Source organism: Vulpes lagopus, chromosome 5 (genome assembly GCF_018345385.1).
Source record: "Vulpes lagopus strain Blue_001 chromosome 5, ASM1834538v1, whole genome shotgun sequence".
NCBI lineage: Eukaryota > Metazoa > Chordata > Mammalia > Carnivora > Canidae > Vulpes > Vulpes lagopus.
The window spans coordinates 112884743-112893957 of NC_054828.1; the positions used below are offsets into that span (position 1 = coordinate 112884743).

Genomic DNA, 9215 nt, shown 5'->3' on the forward strand with positions numbered 1-9215 from the left:
AAAGAGCTGAAGTGGTTGCCAAAGCATCTTGGTGCTGGGTGTGGGAGAGCCCAGAAAGAAGCTGAAGAAACAGCAGGGCGGGAAATGAAGGTATGGCTCGTTGGCTGGGGCGTGCCTCTTCCTTGAGATTTTACACAGCCTGGCTTTAGGAGTTGATTGTGAACAGCTCTGCTCCTATAGAATTCCTCAGAGAACTGGAAAGTGCCTTTGAGAGAGGGGCTTTGTGTCTACATGAAACCTTCTTTTTCTTTCCTGATTTGAGTGGCATAATCATAAATTTAAATACTTTCAAACCAAGGAGATGGAATCTCTGATATTATAGTCAAGATGGATAACCCAGTGGTGACATTGGAACTGGTCTCATGACTGTCTTTTTACAAGAAAGCCTGTCATGTTAGGGAGGGGGCGTCTGACCTGTACAGCCCCAATAGGGGGAATTTAGAAATAGTTGGTGGAGGGATCCCTCGGTGGCGCAGCGGTTTGGCGCCTGCCTTTGGCCCAGGGCGCGATCCTGGAGACCCGGGATCGAATCCCACGTCAGGCTCTCGGCGCATGGAGCCTGCTTCTCCCTCTGCCTCTCTCTATCTCTCTGTGACTATCATAAATAAATAAAAGTTAAAAAAAAAAAAGAAATAGTTGGTGGAAATGACAGTTTTTTTCTGGAGTGAGAGGTGACAGGGATGGCATAGGCTGCCTTGGGAGGTAGTAAGCTCCTGGCCACTAGAGGAGTCTAAGGAGAAGCCAGAGGGCTTTGCAGGGGTCTAGCAGGGAAGAGGTTGTTGGAGAGAAGATTCAGACACAGGACTATGGATAGATTGGCTGGATACTACATATATTCCAGAAGCTGAGTCTTTGATTCTCAGAAAAGGCTTTAAAAAAACAAATTTTATTTTGAGGCACTAACCACTATGCCTCTTGTGTCTTGTGGTAGGATCCGGGTCCCTCTGAGGCTGGCTGCTCCTGTTCCTTGCTGCTTTTCCTGTGGGGAAGTTCCAGGTGAGTGTCATGCTAATCATCATTTTAAGTAAGCTTTATGCCCAACGTGGGGCTTGAACTCACAACCCTGAGATCAAGAGTCACATGCTCTACCGACTAAACCAGCCAGGCAACCCAAGTGTCATGCTTTTTTTTTTTTTATTAAAGATTTTATTTATTTATTCATGACAGACACAGAGAGGCAGAGACACAGGCAGAGGGAGAAGCGGGCTCCATGCAGGGAGCCTGATGTGGGACTCGATCCCTGGTCTCCAGGTTCACGCCCCCGGCCGAAGGTGGCGCCAAACCGCCAGGCCATCAGGGCTGCCCAAGTGTCATGCTTTTAATTAACAGCATAGTTGGGTTTTCAGTTCTCTGGGTGTCTAAACATTATCTGATAAAATGGAGTGTGTACCATGTGCATGTACTTGTACATTGGGGAAACTGAGGAAGCTTGAAAGGCTGAAGAGACTTGGAGAGACACTTGTTATGTGCAGGGATGGTTTCGTATGACAGAGGACTGAATTACATTCTTTCACCACAGCCTTGGCTGGCATTTCAGGATATGGCCCTCTGCCTTGTACTCTGATAAGCCCTGCCTCCATGCAGGCTGACGGACACCTGGGGCTGGAGTGGCGTAGGGACTGTCCAGAACATAATGAATGTACAGTGAGAGCCACCTTGTGAATGCTCTTCAGCTCAGATGGAGACTCTGAAATGAAAGTCTCTCGTCTCTCTACTGGATCGAGCTGCATTTGGTTCTGTCTAAATGCCTCTACAGGCTGGGGATTTGGAATCGGTTGTATATTCTCATCAGTTTAGCCAGTGAGAACAATAGCTGTTATCAGCAGGGATTCAAACATATAAACATTGAGGCCCACATCTGTTTTTTTTTTTCCCCAATTGGAAAGATGTGAAATTACATAATTTGAAAAACAATTATATTGAATGTTTAAAATGACAAAACTAGCATTCTCTTTGCAAAATATTTAACGATACAGAGGTGCACGAAGGAAAGTTAATGATCTCTCCTTCCTTTCCCAATCCCATGCTCATATAGACAGCTCGGGTTGGATCTTTCTACCCTTCTCTCTATATGCTTGCAGACATACACAAACTTAAAGTTACTTTGAAAGATAACAGCTATTTATTTATTTGAGAGAGAGAGACAGAGAATGAGCAGTGGGGAGAGGCAGAGGGGGAGAGAGAGAGAGAGAGAGAGAGAGAGAGAAGCAGACTCCCTACTGAGCAGGAGTCCAATGTGGGGATCGATCCCAGGATGCCAGGATCATGACCTGAGCCAAAAGCAGGTGCTTAACCAACTGAGCCACCCAGGTGACCCTATAATTTTCCTTTTTAATTATTTTTTAAAAATTTATACATAGAGAGGGGAGGGGAGGGGCAAAGAGAAAGGGAGAGAGAAACCCAAGTAGAGTCCACACTGAGCATGAAGCTCAATGCAGGGCTTGATCCCACAAAGTTGAGATCAGACCTGAGCCAAAACTAATTCAGACACGAAACCGACTATACCGCCCAGGCGCCCCCCCCGCCCCCAGTTTTCCTTTTTTACTTATTATATCATGAAAGTCCCTCCAGACCAAAGATATAGATTTTATTTTTATTTGTTATTATTTTTTGTAGCGGGAAGAAGGGGCAGAAGTAGAGGAAGAGAGAGAATCTTAAGTAGGCTCCACGCCTAGCATGACGGAGCCTAAGGCGGGGCTCAATCTCAGGATGCTGAGATCACAACTTGAGCCAAAATCAGGAGTCCAACACTTAACCAACTGAGCCACCCAGGTGCCCAGATATAGCTTTTATTTGTTAGTTTTATTTTATTTTATTATTTTAAAAAGATTTTATTTATTTATTCATGAGAGATACAGAGAGAGAGGCAGAGAGAGAAGCAGGCTCCGTGCAGAGAGCCTGATGTGGGACTTGATCCCGGGACTCCAGGATCACACCCTGGGCCGAAGGCAGGCGCTAAAGCACTGATCCACCCAGGGATCCCCTATATGTTAGTTTTAATAGCTATGTAATGTAATATGGATATGCCATATTTCATTGTATGGATGTACTATAGTCGGCTTAACCATTCAGGTAACTTCCCATTTTTTGTAATAACAGAAGAATAAGGAATGAGCAAAAATAGATACAAGTGTCTATGAGAACTTAATGTATAGTATAAAGGAGGCCTTTTCATTCTATAGAGGAAAATTCAATAGGCACTTTACTTAATAAATGATGCAGGCATATTTTGCTGGTCATCTGGAAGAAATTAGACTCCTATATCATACCATATATATGAATACATTTCTCCCAGAAGTAAAAAAAAATATTTGCAATATATTTGACTTAATAAGGTTAATATCTAATATATAAAAGTTTCTAGGGGTGCCTGGGTAGCTCAGTTGGTTAAACCAACTCTTGATTTCAGCTCAGGTCATGATCTCAGAGTTGTGTGATTGAGCCCCACATCAAGCCCTATGTTGGGCTCAGCACTCATCTGGGAGTCTGTTTCTCCCTCTCCTTTTGCCCCTCCATCCGCTTGAGCTCTCTCTCAAATAAATAAATATTAAAAAAAGTTTCTACAAATTGATAAAGAAAAGTAGATAAAGGATATGTAGGATTGGGGCAGCCCCGGTGGTTCAGTGGTTTAGCGCCGCCTTCAGCCCAGGGCGTGATCCTGGAGATCCGGGATCGAGTCCCACGTTGGACTCCCTGCATGGAGCCCGCTTCTCCCTCTGCCTGTGTCTCTGCCTCTCTGTCTGTGTCTCTCATGAATAAATAAATAAAATCTTTAAAAAAAAAAAGGATATGTAGGATTTACAAGAATGGAAGGTAAATGACCAATAAACACACATGTAGCCTCTCTGGTGGTTAGGGAAAATATGAATTAAAAAAAGATACTATTTTTTTTTATTCACATCTATGGCTCGGGTGTCTTCCTGTTCCAGTTGGGAGCCTCAGGGTCCACCACCCAGGACCACAGAGCCACAGTCTACAGGGGACTCTCCAGGAGCTGGTTTATGGCCCAGCCAGACAGTAACAGGAGCTAACTGAATTCTTGGGGGCAGGTCATAAGTGAGATGGTACAAAAGTGAGGGGAGGGTACTAATCCAATGAAGATGATGAGAGATATCTCTCAAACTCATCAAAGAACAGTAGATCTATAAGTATGGGCAAACTCACAGAGCTGCATGGGGATGTACCTGGGGTGATGTGGAGATGGGTGAGGATAAAGGAACTTCATGGGAGCAGTGAGTGGGAAGTGAGTGGGGAGAGGAAGAACTGGCTGTGGGCTTCCCTTTGGTTATCCAGTCTACTTTCACTGTTGATTGTTGATATTCCCAACAAGGAATACTGAACAGTATTTCTTTCTTCCAAGCTATGATCTGGGTCCCTCTGCTTATGATTTTTCTGTTATGGGTGACTTGCTTGACCATAGCAGCAGGAAGTAAGGATGGTTGTCTACACCCATCTCTTCAGTGCCCTCTTGGTTACTTTGGGTTCTAGATATTATAATTATAATTTAGAAGCAAAGCTGCCTAGTTTACTTTAAAAAAAAAGGATTTTATTTTTTAATGTAATTTTTACACCCAACATGGGGGGCGAACTCAGAATCCTGAGAACAAGAGTTGTATGCTCCAACAACTGAGCCAGCCGGGCACCCAAGAAGAATCTGCCTAGTTTAAACCTCTTGGACTTTGAAGAAGTTTCCAGAGGCTGACAGATGACTGAACATGTAGTACCTCAAAATCTCTAACATGGGTAGTATACTATGGAGTCCAGTCACAATTTATTCCTTCACCCACTCATTCATTTGTTCACTCGGTAAGTAGTTATTCTGAGCTGAGAACTGGGCTCAGAAATGGGGACATGGGGCAGCCTGGGTGGCTCAGCGTTTAGCACCGCCTTCAGCCCAGGGCATGATCCTGGAGACCCTGAATCGAGTCCTACATTGGGCTCCCTGCGTGGACCCTGCTTCTCCCTCTGCCTGTGTCTCTGCCTGTGTATGTGTGTGTGTGTGTGTGTGTGTGTGTGTGATGAATAAATAAAAAATCTTAAAAAAAAAAAAAAAAAAGAAATGGGGACATGGAGACAAGGATGACACAGTTTCTGCTCTCCTGGAGCTCAGGGCAGCGTTGCTTACCAGCCAGCTCTGTGAGTGAAGAAAAGCCTTTCTTCTCTCTGTGGTTCAGTTTCTGATTTTTAAGAGAAAGGCTGTGCGGGGTGGCTTCTAGGGTCCAATTATGAAGATTCTAAAATTCTGCATTTACTGAAGTTAGAGCTTCCAGGGCACAGTTATTACCTAGCTCTTTTGGTGAAGAGTGGCAAACGTGGTCTCTTTGTCACCTGTGACTGCCTCCAGCTTAGCACCATGCCAATGGGGTGGCATTCTGCTGGCATCCCTGAAGCATTATCCCACCGCTGCAGACAGCTCACAATTGGCGTTTGCCCAGGTAAGCCACACAGCCTCATCGGTCAGCAGCGGGTCTCCTCCGGTGCCTGGCGCCCTCTGCTGGATGGAGACTCTGGGTTCATGTTTACAATATAAACTGGTTCATAGATATTAAAAAACTTTTTTTTTTTATTGTGGTAAGATACACATAGCATAAAATTTACTATTTTAATAATTTTAAAGTGTACAGCTCAGTGTTATTAAGTATATTCAGATTGTTGTGCAACCATCACCACTATCCACCTCCAGATCTCTTTTCCTCTTACAAAATGTAAACTTGTACCCATTAAATTTTAACTCCCCTTCCATTCTCCCCCAAGCCTTAAGCCCCTGCCAATCACCATTCTACTTTTGACTTTATGTTTTTGAGTGTTCTAAGTACTTCATATAAGTGGAATCGTAGGGTATTTGTCTCATTGTGACTGGCTTATTTTGTTGAGTGTGGTATCCTCAAGTTCCATCCATAAGCATGTGGGAACTTCCTTCCCTTTTAAGGCTGGATAATATTACATTGTATGTATATGCCACATTTTACTTATCCATTCATCTGTTAATGGACACAAGTTGCTTCACATTTTAGTTACCGTGAATAGTGCTGCAATGAATGTGGGTGTACAAATCTCTATGGGGTCTTGGTTTCAATTCTTTTGGGTATTGCTGGATCATATGGTAAATCTATTTTTAATCTTTCTAGGAGCCACTATACTGTTTTCCACCATTTTGCCTTCCCACCAGTAGTGAACAAGTGTTCCGATTTCTCCGCATCTAACTAATGCTTGTTATTTTCTGCTTTTTTTTTTTTTTTTTTTTTTTTAAGATTTATTCATGAGAGACAGGGAGAGAGAGAGGCAGAAACATAGGCAGAGAAGCAGGCTCCATGAAGGGAGCCAGATGTGGGACTTGATCCCGGGACTCCAGGGTCATGCCCTAGGCCAAAGGCAGGCGCTTAACCACTGAGCTACCCAGGCATCCCTATTTTCTGCTTTTGTTTTGTTTTACTAATAGCCGTGCTAACAGACGTGAGGTAGTATCTCATTGTGGTTTTCGTTGGCACATTCCTAATAATTAGTGACATAGAGCATCTTTTCATGGGCTTATTGGCAATTTGTAGTATCTCCTTTGGAGAAATGTCTATTCAAGTCTTTTACCCTTTTTTGAATAAGTTGTTTATTTTGTTGTTTTTGAGTTTTAGTTCCCTATATGTTCTGCTATTAATCCATTATCAATTATGCTTTGCAAATATTTTCTCTTTCTGGAAGTTGCCTTTTGCTCTGTTGATAGGGCCCTTGGATGCACAAAAGTTGTGAATTTTCATGAAGTCTAATTTGTCTATTTTTTTCTTTTGTTGCCTGTGCCTTTGATGTCATATTCAAGAAATCACTGCAAAATCCTATGTTGTGAAGGTTTTATCTTATGTTTTCTTTTTTTTTTAAATCTTTTTTTTAATCCTATATTTTCTTCTAAGAATTTTATAATTGTTGCTATTACATTTAGGTGTTTGGTCCATTTTGAGTTGACTTTTCTACATAGTGTGAGGTAAAGGTCCAACTTAATTTCTTTGCATGGGAATATTCAGTTTTTCCAGTAATATTTGTCAAAGTGACTGTCTTTCCCCTACTGTCAACCATTTGGCCATATATGCAAGGGTTTATTTCTGGGCTTTTTATTCTATTCCATTGGTCTGTCCGTCTTTATGTCAGTGGTCATTTGGACCGCTGTCCTACTGAAGACAACTGAAAAAGCTGGACAAATATATATATATTTTTTCCCGAAAAGTATTAAAATGCTAACAAGATAGTGATTGCTTATTAGTAATTACTGATCCAAGATCAAAGAAAGGATGGACATCTAGAGATGAGCTCTTTAAAATTATTTTTTTTTAAATATTTTACTTATTTATTCATGAAAGACACAGAAAGAGAGGCAGAGACATAGGCAGAGGGAGAAGCAGGCTCCACGCAGGGAGCCCAATGTGGGGCTCGATCCCAGGACTCCAGGATCATGCCCTGGGCCAAAGGCAGATGCTTAACCACTCAGCCACACAAGCACCTGAGCTTTATTTATTTTATTTTATTTTAATATTTTATTTATTTATTCATGAGGGACACAGAGAGAGAGAGGCAGAGACACAGGCAGAGGAAGAAGCAGGCTCCATTCAGGGAGCCCAACATGGGACCTGATCCCAGGTCTCCAGGATCATGCCCTGGGCTGAAAGCGGCGCTAAACCGCTGAGCCACCAGAGCTGCCCCCTAGAGATGAGCTTAACAGCAGATTCAACCTAACATTTTCTCTTGGGAGTTTGCCAGTCCTGAAGTAGTAGTCAAGAAATAAGCCATGTTTTTGGCAGCCTTGTAGTAGAGAGAAAAAGGTTGAAGTACAAGGCCTCCAAGGTAAGCAGGATAAGCGAATTGGCTGTACCTTAGGAATAAGGTGAATGAGAGGAAATTCAGACCTGAGGCAGACCTTGGCTTTGAATCATCTGGGTGGCTCAGAAAATCTCAAGCTCTGAAGTTGAATTAAGTTGGTTCTAAATGTTTAGTGCCTCCAGGCACCTGGTAGAAACAACAACAACAACAACAACAACAACAACAACAACGCTCTCTAGAGAAAGATATCATTCTATTCAAGTTATTTCCTCGCATGGATGTGTCAGGCATACTATCAAACGTAATCAAGCACCAAAGAGAAAGAAACCGAGGAGTGTGAATCAACAGAAAACATGAATAGAAACAGATCCACAGGGACTCTAAATATAAGACTTATCAGACACAGCCTGCAAAGTACTGTGCTTACTATGCTAAAAGATTTAACAACCAAGCTCAACATTTTCAGCAGGAAACTGGGAACTATAAAAAGTGACATGACAGGGGTGCCTGGCTAGCTCAGTCGGTAGAGCCAGCAACTCTTAATCTTGGGATTGTAGGTTTGAGCCCCACACTGAGTGCATAGCTTTAAAAAAAAAAAAAGAGTGGTATGACAATTTTGGCAACAAATAGAAATTCTAAAACAACAAAATGCAGTAACTGAAATTAAGATTCAGACAAGTTTTTTTTTTTTTTTTTTTTTTTTAAGATTTGAGAGAGTAAGAGAGAGTGTGTGTTGCAATATGTGGGGGAAGGGCAGAGGGAGAGAGAGAATCTCAAGCAGACTCCATGCTGAGCATGGAGCCCGATGTGGGGCTCCATCTCACAGCCCTGAGGTCATGACCAGAGCCAAAATCAAGAGTTGGACACTCAACTGACTGAACCAGCCAGGTGCCCCTTGGTCAGGTTTAAAAGTGGATCATACATAGCTGAAAGAAAATCAAATAATTCCAAGGCAGGGCAGAAGAAACAATTGGGTGTGCAGCAAGGGATAGACAAAAGGATGGAACACAGAAGAGGGAAAGAAGCATTATCAAGGATTTGGTAGTAAGATGGAAAATCAGCAACCCAGAAAGAGGAGAGAGAATAGCGGGAGGCATTATTTGAAGAGATGATGGTTGAGGACTTTCCAAAATTGATGAAAAGACATCGTTCCCTATTCAGAAAGCCCAATAAATACCATTAAGATAAGTAAAAAGCAAGATAAACAAAAATCCACACATAAGAGAGGTCATAATGACATTGTATGACACCAAAAATGAAGAAAAATCTTTTAAGGAGAGATTACCAGAAAAATAATGTTAGCTTCAAGGGGGCAACTGTTGGCCTGACGGCTGACTTCTCATCAGCAATCACAGAACCCAGAAAATAGTGGAATCAGCTTTCTCTTGTGAAGAAAGAAAACAGCTGCCAATCTG

The 9215-nt window shown here is 42.4% G+C and overlaps 1 non-coding gene across 1 annotated transcript; it reads right to left on the reverse strand.

The window, feature by feature from the left end:
• Positions 1 to 1034: 1034 nt before the first annotated feature.
• On the reverse strand, positions 1035 to 1107 carry TRNAK-CUU. Its single transcript has one exon. It is a non-coding gene; the product is annotated as a tRNA-Lys (tRNA).
• Positions 1108 to 9215: the final 8108 nt, after the last annotated feature.